General features: G+C 39.1%; 1 protein-coding gene across 1 annotated transcript in view; it reads right to left on the bottom strand.

The window, feature by feature from the left end:
• LOC147303784 (adhesion G protein-coupled receptor B1-like) overlaps positions 1-13,579 on the bottom strand; it is a 47,286-nt gene extending 33,707 nt beyond the window's left edge. The window contains exon 1 of the mRNA XM_086280226.1: positions 13,301-13,579. The gene's annotated coding sequence lies outside the window, so the exon portion shown is untranslated. The remainder of the gene's footprint in view (positions 1-13,300) is intronic.
• Between the last annotated feature and the right edge of the window lie 755 nt (positions 13,580-14,334).

Below are 14,334 nucleotides of genomic sequence, written 5' to 3'. Positions count from 1 at the left end.
GTTCAAGTTCTATCAGACAAACGAGAAAATGTGAGAATGTATTTTATCTTAAAATGTCAAATCTTTCCTTTGTAGATCATTTTCTCGAGTTAAAACAGTTCAAGAGTCTTATGCAAACCTGAAAAGAGAGTTTTACGTAACATGAACATCGCACTTCGCATTTGGCATTTCATAAGATTATTTCCATCTTATGAACGCTCTGCAGTTTACAGTTTGTTCTCAAGAAAGTAAAAATACTCAATGGAAGGCGCAATGGCAGCCTAAAAATATTACAGACATATCAACATTCAAATGTGGTAAGAATGCCATTAATGAGTTTTCCCACACAGCTCCATGTCTCTATGGGTGACTACCTGCAGATCAAACATTAAAACCGGCCCCCCGTGCTGCTTGGTTTTCATACAGTGAAAAAACACATATCACACCTTTATCACTGTCTTCAAAGTGCATCTCCTGTTTAAACGAATATAACTGGATTACAGTTGGAACACAATGTCATGGACTAATGAGTGCATAATCTGTCCTTGTCACAGCCGTGTAATTTTCCCGGTTCTCATATAGTTAACATTTGTTACTGCTAACATTTCGGTAAAATCCTGTCTCCTCACACAGAGACAGCAGAGAGATAAACAGCTCTGTCTTAGAGGGGATTATACTCCTTCTCTCCCAATGAGGGGTCCACAGACTTGAATTATAGACTTGAATTACTCTAAGCTGTGTAAAAAGTGTTGCAACAGTTTTAATTGTGCAACACTACTGGCAGTATTTGTTTACTTTATACATTTACTTCATTTTTCTCCCTGCTCCCTATCACAGAGGCATAAATTTAGTCTATAACCTGAATGTTTCCATTAACCTTTCTGTCTGTAGCATGGCTATTAGCATGATAAAAGAAAAGGTTAGTCGTGGACCAGAGTGGGTATCTTGACTGCTTTGTTTGAAAGTCTCAGGAACTTCTAGATGAATTGGCATAAACTTTGGTCCAGATAATCTGAAGAGCAATAGCTTTATTTTGTATATTTGCTAATTGCAACCTCTGGGGTGGAAAAATGAAGCAAAAATGCGAGTGGTGTTTGATTCTTGCTTAGCATGTGATTGTACAAAAAACACTTTTTGGAGTCAGCTTTTCAGTTTCTTCAGTAAATGCATTTTATTTCTAAGCACTCAATTGTAATATCACTGTGAACAACATATTCACAGCGCCTCTAGGACGACATAAGGTTTGTATATTGCAGTCTGTGCATTTGAAAGATGTGCCATTGCATGTATAATGCAGTAAAAGTAAAAAATAAATATCAAGAAATGTAAAATTTGCTTTTTAATTTCAAACCCTGTGTGCAGAACTTGCAGAATACATTTTTAATGCACATTTTTTAATGCATTTTTCAATGCACGACACATGAAACATACAAGTGTGAGCAGGCTGCAGTGCTGTGGGTAGAGCATTGCATGGATTTGGAGAGAGGAAACTGGCTTATATTGCAGAGTGCAGAGATTAATGTTTGCACAGTCATTGCTTTTCTTCTCTGGCCGTGTTACTTCCTCAGTGGGAATGTGCGGTTGTTATAATGTGAACACCATTACTTGTTTTAAACGTCTGCTGTTACACAGCTTTTGCAATGCTTTTCTTTCTTTTGTCGCTTGCTGTCTCACTCTGCTTTCTCTCCCTCTCTGACTTGCACACATGCAAGGCTAGGGAGTGTGGGAGTCTGAGGGATGACTCATCTGTTGCACACCTCATCGTTGCCTGGCCATATTTGGGCTTCCCGGAAATCCATTTTTCTGGTGTAGCAGAGAGAAGCAGGCAATGCAGAGACAACATGATGAGCTCTTTTCTACTTTCTTTTTTCTTCTGTACTGTTTTTCAAAGCATGGTCCTCTAATTCAAGTGCCCCAGTTTGTTCATCATCACGTGAACAAATGTGGGGCTAATTTTACATGTGCTCCTCACGGTTTTCATTATTCACATTTTTAGATTTCATGAACAATCAGTCATGGATATGTGTTTCTTCCCTCTCTCAGAGATATGAACACTCTCACACACCCGGCACACACACTCACACACCATATGAACCTAATACCACATAATACCCGTATTACTGTATTCATTAGGCCAGATTAACTTGACAAAACAACAGGTTTCCTACTTGTCAGTGTTTCCTTTTCTCACATTTCATAGATTTACACTTTGTCGGCCTGGTATTAATCTATGTTCAGCTCTTGCAGACAAAAGTGATGCGCCATATTTCAGTGATTTTCACAGAAAAATGAAATGCAGCTTCTTTTGTGCTCATATATGTTGGTGTGCACCACACAGTGGAGACAGCAAAGAAAGGAAGGTGGAAAATATGCAAGTCAATAGATTTCTTTCAGTAACAGGACACACACACACACACAAAAGATTTTTGGGACTTGACGCAGGGACAAAAAAGGATTTTAGCACTAAAGTCATATTGATCTGTTCAATTTTACTTTTCTGTTTTTTCTGTTGCATGTGCAGATGCTCGCACTCACAAAAACACAGTTGCATTCCCATCACTTCAGAGGACATGCCTTCGACTTACATTGAGAACTAACTAACTGAGAACTAACGCTCATAATAAATATGAATTTTTACTTAATGGGGGCTTGATTGTCACCAAAGGGGTGGCGGATCCTCATGAAGTGATTGCGTAAATTGATTTTCTTTGCTGTCCCCCGAATATATGTGGCAGAGTGCCATATCAACACAGATACACAAAAATTGAGTTTTTATTCCATCTAAGACATTCTGTCCCAGCAGTCTTCCCTCTTCAAAAGTAAAGGCACCGTTACACCTTTGGGCTATTACTATTTGTGCATATTTGCATTCATTGCGCCCACCATGGAGGACATTTGTGTCAGAATGACAGCTTGATCAGACACTTTCATCTGCATCATATCTCGGTAGGTTTGCCTTAGTTTCTGCAGGTCAGCAGCTCGCAGTGTTTTCAAAAACCCACAACATACATCCTGCAGAAAAAAGCTGCTGCTGTGACAACCTGCTGTGGAACAAACAAAAGCAGCTTCCGTGTGTGTGGCAGAGACACTGTTGGATATCGAAACAATGCGGAAAGAAAATGAAGGTAGAATCGGATGAAACATTTCATCATCAATGCCCTGCGAGGCAGTGTCTTTGGTAAGTTTTTTTAATTAAATGGGATTGTTAAATATTAAATAAGTTGTGAATAACATTATTTAATTCAAGTCATAATGATGGTTACACTGCCTGGTGTTAAAATACTTGATCTGTGCCTGGTCTTTCATAATTCTTTGCCCACTTACCTGCAGCATAAAGACATGCTGGGGCAGCAAAGGCTCTAAATGCCTTCTTATTCTGGCATATGCCAGCACACTGGTGCCGACTCCATCTTCCCTACCACATTGCACATGAATAAGCAGAAGTAGGCAGTGACTTGCTTGGTTAAATTTTGGCTTCCTCTCAAATAGTTCGGGCAAGTTTCCAAGACAAAAATTCTGTCTGTTAAGGATTAAAGTGTCCTGTTAAACCAGATTAACTCAGAAAAAAAGAAAAAGGTTTGACAGGCTTTGTGGGAGTCCTGGATTCAACCTCATCTTTAATTAACAAAACAGAATACCTGAAGAATTATTACAGTTTCTTCACAATTTAGAGGCTTAAGTTAAATCTCCAATGTGGCAAATTACTGCTGTCTTGGATTATTAGTGAAGCCCAAGGACACAAAGTAAGACAAGTACTTATTAAGGAGAAAAACCCACTCAATTTTGACTTTATGATACTAAATTTCAGTTTACAAGCCCATTATTACAATATATATATATAATATCACTAATGAAGTCTAGATCTAATGTTATTATGGAAAACACTTTTTTTTGTCTAACCTGGTCCCAGAACAAGGCAGCGCGCATACTAGCTTTATCAACATGACATTAGCACAGACTGTTTATGTCACAGTTTCACACAAGATGCCCTTCCTGATTGGAATCGACCCAGCAACCTTTCACTTGCTGCCACTACACCATGAAGCACATGTTTTTTCAGTAAGAAGAAAAGGGGAAATTATTAGTATACTCACTAGGATGCTCACTAATATCACTAACAGGTGTCTTTGGAGCATGTCTGAAACAGCATTAGTTATTTGGCCTGCTTTTCTAATTTTTGCAACTTAGTATTTGTATTCTCCCTCCATACAGGAAATCCTGCATACCTTGAGTAGTGTCTTGCTCACTACCTTCAGGAGAACAGGAATCAGGAAGCTGGCCTTGTGGAGTAAAGATGAGTTAAGAATTTACTGGACGTTTAGACTTGTCTGAGTTTGTCTGGTTCATGTCTTGGATTTGATAGCTGGAAGATTTTCTTTCAGCTATCTCCTTTTCATGAAACCTGTGAACTCTTCCCTGCTGTGTCCTGCTATTAAATTTTTTGTTGGTGATGTGATGACTTTGCTGTGTATCTGGCAAACTAGACCAGAATATTTTCTGAGTGAATGAAAACAGGAAACATCGCACCAAGCAATTATTTCATGTACTTAAAAAATATGTGGAACATGTTGGACAAACAGCATTTACATTTTAAAGAGTCTCTGTGGCAAAAGTGTGCAAACATTTGCTGATTTACAGTTTATTTGTCTGTCCGTCTGATAAATTGAAGTTCAGAACAGCGGGGTGTTGGAGCTTAAAAGCAGCTGCCTGTTGCTACTTAAATGTAGAAGATGAAAGCAGGGAGGGTGGAGGGAAAAACCATCACAAAAAGTTTAAAGAATAAATTCTTTCTAGAGCTGTGGGAATCCTCAGAGTTTGGTGATGATTTCCACTTTGTCACTATGAGCAACCGCAGTCACGACTTACATGTTTATACGATCCACTGATGATTAAAAAGTACTGATCAGTGCAGCTTTAAGCAGACGTATTGTATCCACGTGTTCCCGTGTTGCGACAGTATCCCCGTGATACTTTGGTTCATGCCAGTTTCTGTTATCTTGAAGCCCACTAACACCCACTTTCACTCATAATTTTCCTCACTGTGATTATATCACATTTAGTCATCTGATTATTTTACGTCTGTGAGGTAAAAATATAATCGGTCTGGCACGCTCTCCCTTGCTAAACCCACTCACAGATACTGGTGTGAAGTGGGTGAAGAAGAAACGATTGAAGAATAAGCCAGACTGTTTATTTCCCAGTTGTGTACCTATCTGGTCTTTCTCAGTGCCTCCACGGCAACTGCTGAGTTTTGCAGTCATTACTTGCATTGTTAAGCTGGCTTTATTGCCATCGTGACCTTTCTGTGTGTTTGCTGGCGTGATTTAATATTAGATGTTTTTACCAACTTCTTCTGTCTTATCTGTCTTAAAGACATTCAAAGCTCTTCATTTGACAGTGGCTTCCTTTGGTTCTGCTCTCTGTCAAGATGATATCACACTGTTTCAATAGGGTTGAGGTCCAATCCATGACTGGTTGTGTCCCATCATGTGTTTTCTATTCAGGTATGCTTTTACAGGGCTGGAAGTGTGTCTGGGGTCATTGTTATGCTAAGAATTAAGCAGCTGACAATCAGGTGCTTTCCAGGTGTTGGATAAATATGGTAGTGCTTTTCTGAACTCATAATTTCATAATTTTGGATGAATCTCAAACTCCACTGTTGCATCTCACTCTCCACGTCCAATGTATATATTGTTGACACTGGACTCAAACATTTCTAATTTAGATTAATTAATCAGTAAGACCTGTTGCTGCTGATTTTCAGTCCTCTGAGATCATTTTTGACGAGGCAGTAGATGGGTCAGCTGAAGGCCAGATTCTGTCCTCTTTCTTAAGGGCATGACTTTCAGATACTGCTAGTTTGATAGTTTTATAGCTGTAACATTTCTTTTTTTTTTTTGGCCCCCATTTGTCCAATTTCCTTGAAAATTTCTAAAGGAAACCCCGCACACCCACCTGATATATGTCAACTTTTCAAATAATAGCTCTTTGTTAACTTGTCTGTTATGTGTAGACACAACACTAGTTAATGTTTTCAGTTAGGTTCATTTTTTATGCTTGAGATCAGCATTAAGTCTCTTAAAAAACAAATGAAGAAATATTCCTATGAACATGCTCAGTTACACGAACCGGACTGAAAACGAATGAAAAAGCAGCCAGTGTCCAAAGAAAAGCCTTTCAGACAGCCTGGAGAACTTTTGCTCAAGACCACAAGAAAGTCTGGACTCCATACTTTTGCACAGCACTGCATCCACACATATAAATTTACTGACATTTTTTCTAATTTGCTATTGTTAAGAGAATTACATAATTCCAACAATTGTTTAGGGCCGCACATAATTAGGCTCGTTGCCAGCAGATGTGGAGACTGCTGCCTGCCTTCACACACGGACTATGGCGCTTTATAATCTCTCGCTATGTGGCTCAAAATGAAACAGTGATTGCTCTTGTAATCCAAACCTGTGGTTCTTTTTAATTATTTATTATGTTTTTTTTATTGTGTTTTTATTATTTGCATACTGTCAGTATGTACACGCACCGAGTGACCATTAATTTCATTGTATTTAGAAGAATGAAAAGAGATTGATAACTTTTAAATGATATACATGAAAATTGACAAATTTGCATTGTTTTAGGTTTATTTTATAAGATGTGGTCTTTTTTGTTATTGTTTTGTTGCTTTACCAGATTTAAGGGAATTTGGTCTGTGTGCTTGGAATTCACTCATATAGTTTGCGGTGGGACATTTTATTCAAGTATTTTATTTGAAATCTGAAGAGTGCAACACTCTCAGTGCTCCATCAGTGGTGGATGGACTGGTGCAACTGTTTAAATGCTGCTCAAATAAGATGTAAAAGTAAGGCTAGACCTTTTTTTTTTTTAGCTGTTTACCCCTGAATGGCTAAACCAAAGTCAGCCAACACTGAATTTAACTTCATCACCTGGAGTCAACAATTCTCAGTATTCTCAGTTCATGTCCTGTAGTTGCATAAAATGGCCATTTCCAGAAGCAAAAAACAAACAGCACTCCTGATAACACAAAGCGGCAGCAATTCAGTCATTATATGTACTTATTTTTCAGATACAGGCATAGGATCCTTGAAACCGGTACTTAAGATAGCATGTTTTTAGTTTACAAAAACGATGCAAAAATAAAACAAAAACAACCTGTCAAGACATCAACACACATCAGAAAAATCAGAAGAAAACAAACACCAGGGGGGCGTGAGACTGAAAGACAAGGCTTATATCAGCCAGCAGTAGATGTAAAAATGTTGATGGACAGTGGGCTTAACTAACTTTTACAAAACATTCTTTTTTTCCTCATTTATCTCTGAGAACCTTCACAGACTCATTTATCTCTGTTTATTCGTCTCTCTCACGATGATTTCTTTTTACTAAGAAATCCCCTCTTGCGGTGTAACACTGCTGTACAAGACAAACACCTCTCTTTCTGCAACATCACATGTTCAACTAAATGAAATGTGTATTTATAAGCTTTCTGAAGTCTTGGTGCAAACTCTTTTGTAAAAAAAAAAAAAAACTCACAAAAAAAAAACCACGGTCACGTCACAATTTTATGGAAATATACTGTTCTGACATGCTTCTATCTGTGATGCACTTATTACCACACAGCTTTTCATCATTCAGCTATGTCAGGCTGCATGGAGACACAATGTGAATGAAATTTAGTCACATCCTAAATCTGGATGAGGAGGGGAGTAGGAGAAGATGCTTTAAATAGCAGACATGGTTGATGAACGCAGACATGGGCTTGCTGTTTTTAACCCAAAGCATGAGCAATGTAATCTAATAAAAGATCCTCAGTATTGATTGTTTAAATCCTTGATAGGATTAAGGAGTTAATGGGTGCAAGGGCACAGAGTTTCAACTGCATACACGGAAAGGTGTTGGAAAGCATCCAGTTTGCACTATTAAATCATACAGTCAACACTGCGTTACATATTGTTCTATGTGCAGAAGACAATGAAGCAATGAAGACAGTGTATCAGTGTATGCACAGTACAATCAGCCTGCTCTAAACACTCCGTTCTAGGCAGTATTTTCTAGTCTTGGAGAACACATAAGCCCCGCCCACCTACTGTTCAAACCTGTTTGCAAGTGGTAGCCAATCAGAAGAAAACTGGGTGAAAGTGGGTCTCAATGGAGCTACAACTGCTTGTTGTTGTAAGATAAACAACTCAAGTCAAGACAGCTTATTCATATAGGACAGTTAACCACAACAGCAGCAATATAAAAGCACCAATACAAATACTTTAAGAACAATAACAACAAATAAATAAATAATAAAAGTTAAAGTAGCAAATAACAATGAGAAAGGAGAGTAAAACTAGTAAAAGAGATGTTCTGGGGAAAGTGACATAAGGCTGTTGGGACTGGGTTTAGGTGGGATTTGACCGAATCTGAAAAAGGAGACAATTCCAGAGTTTTGGAGCTGCAATGAAGAATGCCTGCTGTATCCGCCAATCAGGAATTTGGAATTGCCAGGAGATGCAGATCAGTGGATCTAATGGTACGGTATATAGGAACACGTCCATACGACACTTATACGTAAGATGCAATATTCTGAAACTGATCTGGTACTTCACAGAAAACTCGTGCAGCAACTCAGGAATGGGCAAAATATGATCATGTTGCAATCTCGATATTAATGTGTTGCTCAGTCCAACATGTAATGAACTGTAGTAATTCAGTCTAGATGTAATAAAAGCATGCATGACTTTCTCTACTGTAGGTTGTTGGTCTGGCTTCAGTTAAAAGTCTGCTGTAAATGAAATGAAAATATGCTTCACTTGTTGTTTTACTGTAATAGAGTGCAAACTCACACTGTCATCTAAGGCCCAGTCAAACATGCTGGTCAGTGATGTCCTTGCAACCCAAAATTCTGGTGGTCAGCTTTGGGGAACATACTTTTTTCCCTAGCAACTAGTGGTTGCCAGGGTGTTACTGATCAGTCTGGAGGCCCAGGGTTTTACTGTCATGTATTTGAAAAAACAGGAATTCTTCCACAATGTAAAAATAAAACTTTGAACACCTTCATAATCAGTCCGGCCTCTGTGAAGCTTGTGCTCAGGTTTGAATGCTTTCTTTTTTATTATTGTAGGGTCTTTACCTTAAAATATAAAGCACCTCGAGGCAACTGTTTTTGTGATTGGGTGCTATATAAATAGAAATTGAATAAATGAGGCAGGATCAGGGAGGTTTTCATTTAATTCGACAGTAATTTCTGTGACAGTAGGTGCTGGTGGCTATTATACTCAAAAGTGTTACCAAAATATCTTTTCCACCCTCATTTACATACAAACTGGGACTAAATCCTTTTAATATAATGTCAGCAAATGTGCGTCCTACCTGAATGGCTCTCCTGGTCTTTCCTGAGTCATTAGGTTGCTCCTGTGCTCATAGACTCATGCAGGGGAATGGGAATTGTTTTGGCCATTAAAGACTTTTTATTGAGGCAGGAGCAGTAAATGTATGACAGCATCTTTAAACGAGGCAAGAAGGGGGTTTACTTCTGTGGCCAGATGCAGATCACTGTGACTTTCTGTGTTAAAATGTGTCATCGGGTTTTGCCAACGTGCGTCAGAGACTCCATCACATCCCATAAAGTGCAGATATCTTTGCTTATAATTGAAGGGGGGGAAAGACAAGTGCTCTTGTTGGTGCTTAATTTCAGGGTTTCTGCAATCACTTGTATAGTAATTTGCAATTAGAGAAAATCTTAGATCTATAAAATATTTTAGAGTCTCGAGGGTTTTGAAGGATCCTTTTGTCGCTGCTATATGACGGTTTTAATTTGATTAATAGAAACTGAAGCTTTTCTATTGTTAAGAGATTATATCAAAGATCAACTCCAGTCTGACTTAATTAAGAGTTCTCGAAAGCCCAACTGCAGCTGAAGTCATGTTGCCCTGTCCTTGTTTACATATTTTGCAGAAAAATGCTAAAACAAGCCCCCCACAAACTTTACATGAAATTTCATGTATCATACATGTATACATACACAATATACAACATACAGTATGTGCCCTGTGTTACAGCGGCACATGCTGTTTAGTCAGACATATCAAAGGTCATGAAAGTCTGGCCAACATGGCTTTAACCTTCCTGCCTTCTCGGGACCTTTTTGTGCCACTGCTATGTGTTAAATGGCTGCCATTTCCACTGTGTTCAGTGGAATATAACCAAACTTGCCACAGGATAGTTTTTACCTGTCAATGTTAATATTCCAGTGTGAATTCCTTAAATCAGCCTAAAATGGCTGAGCAGCAGAAATCCCCACACCCATCACCCTGGGGACCATTTTCTGCCCATTGACTTCCATTATAAACGCTATTTTTCAACCCCAAATTATCATCATATGATTTTATTTTTTCTTCTTTTCTTGGATGTCAATGAAGACTCAGGGCCTTGAAGTTTTAATTTTTAAATTGCAAAAAAAATGCAAAAAAATAATGGCAGGTCAAAATGTATGTTGGTGCCAATCTTTGGTCCATCTAAAGGCCTACTTATAATGACAATCACATATTACTTCAACTGTTTTTTTGTGGAAATATTTAGTTTCGTTTTTTGGTTTTTGGGGCTTATAACACAGGGCGCTCATGTAATAACACTGGGATTTGAAGGGTTAAAACAACGAAAATATAATTAAAACTTTACATGAATATTTCAGGGAGAAGTAGTTTTACAAGGTTGGCTAATTTAAAGTGGAATAAGATATGGATATATGGTCTTTTTATGGCGTGGCTGAGAATGGTCCCTAGGGTGATGGGTGTGAGTTTTTTAAAGGATGGCAGGAGGGTTAAAAGTACTTTTATCCTCACAAACAAAAGGTCCACAGGAGTGACCACTATTCTCGCTGCATGTTGGTCAATATCAGACACATTTAACACCCAAATATCTATTTCAAAGGGTGACTCTTTTTATAAAATCTCAACAGCGTACCAGTGTATTTCTAGAAATGCTGTACTAAAACTATTAGTTTACTGTTTGGCTTCGACCCAAAAGATATAAAGATGACAAAAATTACCCATACATAGGACTTATGTAGACAAAAAAATAAAGGCTGAAAATCCCAAGAAAGGTGAAATATGAAACCACGGATCAACACCAGTACATCTGCTGCCCGTGGACAACCACTTCACTGTTACTCATTTATTTTTAAAGCTGTTTTTATGTCATACCTGTAATGTCAAATTCATTAAATCAGAACATCTTATTCTCCTCACACTTGGTAAAGAAAGATCATGGTCTGTCCCCTCACCCTTCTCTTTTTCAAGTGTTTCACAGTCAGCAAAAGCTGTCATCTGTTCTTTGCCAGGTACCAGGAAAAAAATTACTCACAGCTCTGTCAGGTGTGCAGTACTTTTGGGTTTACTTTTGTAGTTCGTGGCACACATCAAATGCTGATCACAGACCATTCTGTTTGCATATTATAGAAATGCGTTTTACTGGCGTCTCTGCAGATTATTAGCGACCGTCGACGGCGGGGCACAAAAACACAGGAGGAACGTTGACATGCACAGAATGACTGCTCAAAGCTGAAAAAGACAAGCAGTTGGGCTCTTTCTGTGAGGCTGGCGATTCTAAATCGTGCCTGGGTATGTATGAGAGCCTGTTTTGTTTCTCTGTGTTAGCCCTATGATGGATGGATGGCCTGTGTGAATGTGCCCTGCGGCTCCTGGGAAAGGTTAAGACGATGGGTGTACTGACTGCTAAATAGAAAGCCAGAAACAGCGGATGACCTCATTAAATATTCACATTTTTATCCCACTATGCAAGATGATGAGGGTGTTAACAAACAAAGAGAAAAAGCTGGTACAAATACAAAAGACTTTCTACTGATATATATTCCACATGAGTAGCTCCATCTCAGACATCTACTTCTCCGAAATGCACCATTTAAAAAAAACAAAAAAACGTTCCAATCACTGATATATTGATCCAATTTCTTATGAGGGCCTCTTTATAAAGGGCTTCAGTAACAGTTAATGCCTTCCTACACATTCTCATTTCCAACTCATAAATTATTGGTTAGGCCCCTGCTTTAATTTTTCTATGAACAGGACAGTGCTCCAGTTCAGCTTATGGCCAGATGAAGAGCTTAAAATCCACAATGAGGCATGAGGGAAATAAATTGCAGGACTTACAACAGAAGAACTTCACATCTAACGCTTTTCTTTTCTTTGTTTCCAGCTGCTGTTTTGGGAAGGATCAGCGCTTTGGTTAAAATATACTTATACTGTCTCATATGGTTAATGACATGCTTCAAAGTAAATATCTCCAATCTGCGACAAGCTCCCCCCGATTTTCTGTTATTACATTGAAATGTTCTGTGACGGTGGCGACACAAGCAGAGAACATCTGTCCGAACAGCTGGTGCTCATTCAGTCATTTTTTTTTTCAGTCAATTGAAGAGTGTGTGTTTAAAAACTATGCTCGTGTTTTTAACTAGTGTGATGCTAACAGGTCCTGCAAAGTGACAAGTGAAAATGAACCAAAGCTGGACAAGACCAAATTATTTTGGATTTGCTGAGTGATTGACCAAAGATGCACTCACCACTTCATTAGGCACATGGGTTAAACTGCACATTATCATGCTGCTTTGAACTGATAGCATCTCTGAATGCACAGTATGTCGAAGCTTAAAGCAGATGGGTTACAGAAGAGCAAACCGGGTGCCACTCCTATCAGCCCAGATCAGGAAAATGAAGCTGCAGTTTGGATAAGCTCACCACAATTGTAAAAAGATTACTAAAAAAAAGACCCTACCATCAACATGATAACATGGAGCCTTGTATCAACAGTTCAGGCTGCACGTGGTGTAATGGTGTGGGGAATATTGTCTACCAACAATTTGTCCCTATTGGCACCAACTGATCATCATTTAAGCACCACAGCCTTAAGTATTGTTGCTTACCATGCTCGTACCTTTATGGCCACAGTGTACCAAAGCTCAGATCATCTCAAACTGGTGCCTTGAACATGACAGTGAGTTCACTGTATTCAGTCACCAGATCTAAACCCAGTAGAGGACCCTTTGGGATGTGGTTGAATGGGAAATTTGCAGCATGTGTCAGGACTGCTAGGCCAGCAAAACTAGTGAGCTCAACATCCAGAAACAATGCAGATAGTTCTAGACAACAAAAGGGCTTTCATGGAGTTCTGGGATAATGCACAAGTGACAGACATCAGTTGATTAGAGAAGAGGAAACGGGTATAAAATGGGGTCAGTTAATTCCAAAACTGTCCACGGAGAAAAATCCACCACGAGTAGAAGTGGCTGATTCAGATTGCTTACTTGATTTATTAGAAGGCAACATCCAGGAGGGGTTTGGTTCCGCAGCATGGAAATGTTGGAAGATGGACAGACAAGCAAACAGTGAAGGGTCGAGGTTATAAAATCCAGCCTGATGGAAACAGGTGAGTATGAGTGTCCACTCCATCAGCCAGCAGGGAAATACTGGAAATGTTATGCTAGAACACCAAAGGTTAAATAAAAAAAAAAAAACCCTACTTGATTTACCCTGTTTACCTATCAAAATTGCACATAATCTGGTAAAGATGGGAGTAAAGGGTGGCCCTCCTTTCCTGTTTGATGAGGCACAGGTGGTCTTGGCTGAGGAGTGGAAAATCCAGAAGGGTGGAGCCTGCCTGCTCAACCCAACCTGGACCTGAAGAGAGTTAGCACACAAACCAACGGACAGACCATGACAGCATGGATATAGAGCACACAATTCTGCAGCAACTGTGCGATGCATGTGCCCCTGCCCTCCCCCCAGCTATCTATCTATAGATATTTACATCAGTGAGCTATTAGCGTAGCTCATAATAAAGCATTTGCCAAGTTAATTTCTCATTTACCGATTCAGAATCTTTACAAAAATGTTCCAAGTCAATAATCTATGTTTATAACCTGATTCAGTAGTATGAACTGTAAACTATAGTTTTCAAATCCATCAAAGTAAGTTCCCAGAACTGTCTCACTACCCTATTTGTGTTAATGTCCTACCTGTTTACTTCTCTCCCCTTTGCTCTTGTTTTTGTTTGTGCAGTATGTAAATGGAATATCCCATCACTGCCTAAAATAACAGCATGCCCATGCTGAGACGTGTGTTTCACAAAACCAGTGACGACGATGTCTGCCTCAAGAGTCTGTGTGCTGATGAAACACCACAGCGGGGAGTTAATGATGATTTCGTTTACACCTCTTCCCACACTGCCCAGGGCTTGGGCCTAACTGTCACTGTCCATCTCAGCCAGAAAACCACTTGTATGACACATTGCACGGCACCCATCATTCATTACATGTGGTTTATGACTGATAACTGGGCC

The sequence above is a fragment of the Aulonocara sp. 'chitande type north' Nkhata Bay genome, linkage group LG22 (assembly GCF_057382095.1).
Source record: "Aulonocara sp. 'chitande type north' Nkhata Bay isolate Kocher_YH1m ecotype deep benthic linkage group LG22, A_spYH_male_GT1.1, whole genome shotgun sequence".
In the NCBI taxonomy this organism is placed as follows: Eukaryota; Metazoa; Chordata; class Actinopteri; order Cichliformes; family Cichlidae; genus Aulonocara; species Aulonocara sp. 'chitande type north' Nkhata Bay.
This window is presented reverse-complemented; position numbering and strand designations above follow the sequence as displayed.